The sequence below is a fragment of the Diaphorina citri genome, unplaced genomic scaffold (genome assembly GCF_000475195.1).
Source record: "Diaphorina citri unplaced genomic scaffold, Diaci psyllid genome assembly version 1.1 scaffold8672, whole genome shotgun sequence".
Taxonomy (NCBI): domain Eukaryota; kingdom Metazoa; phylum Arthropoda; class Insecta; order Hemiptera; family Psyllidae; genus Diaphorina; species Diaphorina citri.
This window is the reverse complement of record NW_007386047.1, coordinates 1-2,811: the sequence shown is the minus strand read 5'-3', so window position 1 is coordinate 2,811 and position 2,811 is coordinate 1. Positions and strand designations below refer to the sequence as shown.

General features: G+C 41.3%; 1 pseudogene; it reads left to right on the top strand.

The window, feature by feature from the left end:
* Window positions 1-221: 221 nt before the first annotated feature.
* On the top strand, window positions 222-338 carry LOC113472802 (annotated as a pseudogene).
* Window positions 339-2,811: the final 2,473 nt, after the last annotated feature.

The following is a 2,811-nucleotide window of genomic DNA, read 5'->3' as shown; positions in this document are numbered from 1 at the left end:
CCCCCCCCCCCCCCTTGAGCTTCGTTTTTTTCCTCCTGTACCTAAAACATCCGCCCCCCGGTAGATCAGTGTTTGTACTCTAGCCCCCCCCCTCGATAAAATTCTAGATACGGCCCTGCATCTTACCAATATTCAAATATTCAGGGCCATTTACAGCCTTACTGAGTAGACCAGGAGCAGGGGCTATAGCGATGACCAACTGAACAACATTCAGCAGAGGAACCAGCGGCGATAGCACGTTGAACACACCAGTTCCCCACGGATCACTGAAGTTAAGCAACGTTGCCCGTGGTTAGTACCTGGATGGTGACCATCTGGGCAATTGCGTGCTGCTGTGGGTTCCCGGCTCCAATCAGGCTGGGTGAGGTTAAATTGAGGAGGCGGATAGTTTGTGGCCGAATGGTGAGTAAAAGCCCCGTCACGAGAAGACCCAAGTTATTAAAAGTGACGTCAAAATCTTACCCCACGCCACTGGTAGACTAGTTCAACAGGGCTCTAGTTCCAGCACGCGTCGCCACGGATTCGACACGTCAAACTTATCAACGTCAGGACGTTGCGACGTTATCTATTTGACGCATGCGACACCTGTCAGCGCATTTGACGTGTTGACTGTCTCTGCTTGACTGGTCTTGGAACGCGATAAGCTGAAGTGGTCCACATGACATGTAATCATAATAATAGTAATAGTAATGGGAGTATTGGAGGTGTGAAGAGGAATAAAAAACTTCAAGATAGAAGAGAAAACGAAACAGAATGCATTTTCGATAACGGACAGTGGCGGTGGGGTTGTGAACGGGGGTTGAGGCGGCCTGTCCCATTTGCAACACGCCAAGGTTCTTCAAATCTCGGATCAAGCAATCTCTCGGATTAATTCTCATTTTATCATCAATCCTTTTACACTGAAAATGCCGCCACTGGCCGCTACTCAATTAAAGGAGCTACTCAATTGTCCTCACGAGGTTGAGTGCACCCTGAAATTCAAGCACAGGACCGCACACTTATTCGTACTGAAATAATTAACAGACATATTGACAGTGTGCGGGCTGTATTAGAGGCATCTCCACTACACAAAATTGGTGGAGATGACAAAATTCTTCTAGGTTTGATAGAGGGAACTGTAACTACAGAGATCTTATCGTCCCAAAATCGTAGATAATAGAAGTAGAGGATAGGCGAAAGCCAGCCGTTCCGAGAACGAGAGAACGAGCCTTATCGGTTTAGGATCAGGTTCGCGCCTTTTGCCCTTGGCGGGAATCGAACCCGCTACCTGTTCACTATTCACCCCTGTTGTTTTGTTTATTATTTTGACCTCTTCTTACTGATAGAGGGATAGAGAATGTACGTATAGATAGACTAGATAAAGATTAGGAACTCAACACTTGATATATAGGTACATAGTTACATACCTACGTAGTTCTCAAGAGTACTTACTTACCTTGATCAGAAGAGCTGCCATGCCAGGTATATAAATACAATACATATACATGACACCTTCCAAAATTGACAGAACATGATATTTCAATAAAGAAGAGGTCATTGGTTTGTTAGAAATACTTACCAAGGAAGAAAGAAGAGAGAGAGAGAGAGAAAAAAAAAAAATGAAAATGAAAGAAAGAAAACCATACCTAATAGGTAGGTAAATATTCAACACACGTGACACAGTGTGTAACAAATTAATTAAAACGGAGACAACACATAAATATGCACAGAACGAAACACAAATAGGTATGCATAAAATAAAACAGAAAATATGCATAATATACAGGGTGTCCCGCGAACGACTGTACAACGCTTGAGGGTTGATGCAGGACCTAAAGGGCTACCAGAAAAAGCTATCTGGACAGATCCGATTTTCAACAGGGGCGGAGTTATGAAGGATTTTCTGTTTTTCAACATTTTTCATACCTTGTCCCCTTAAAACGCCTTTATCCCTTGAACCAATAAAGATAATAAAAAACTGATTGCACCATTGAAAAGAACACAAAATTTACTAAAAGAAAAGATTCCCTGTTTTGGTAAAACCCTCCCTCAAACACAACCAAAAGCTTGAGAAAAAGATTTTTTTGTATCTCTTTAAAAACTACCATTTTTTCAATTCGATTTTTCTTCAAGTTTCCACTGAAACCCATTGAATTTCTCCTAATAGAAAAGTACCCCTTTTTGTCCTCTTTAATCCCATTATCTTGAATTTTCTGAGAAATCATTATTTACGGAGATATTAACGATACAAATGGAGAATCCGTCAACTTCCTACGTTACTATGATTCCCTGTCCACCTGTTTCTTTCTATCGCCGCGCCGAATTTTCCTCCAAAAACAACACGAACAACAAAACAAACAACAACAACAACAACAACAACAACAACAACAACAACAACAACAACAACAACAACAACAACAACAACAACAACAACAACAACAACAACAACAACAACATCAACAACAACAACAACAACAACAACAACAACACCAACAACAACAACAACAACAACCACAACAACACCAACAACAACACCAACAACAACAACAACTAAAACAACAACAACGGTGGACAAACAATTTTCTCCCACCTGATCGCCTTATTTCCTCCTCCTCTTCCTCCATTAACAACAACACCAACTACAACAAAAACAACAACAACATCATCCTCGACAAAATCCTGGCTACGGCCTTGGTTAGTGGTGGTAATGTAGTTCTTGTTGTTGTTGTTGGTGTTAGTGTTAGTGTTGTTGTTGCTGTTGCTGCTGTTGTTGTTGTTGTTGTTGTTGTTGTTGTTGTTGTTGTTGTTGTTGTTGTTGTTGTTGTTGTTGTT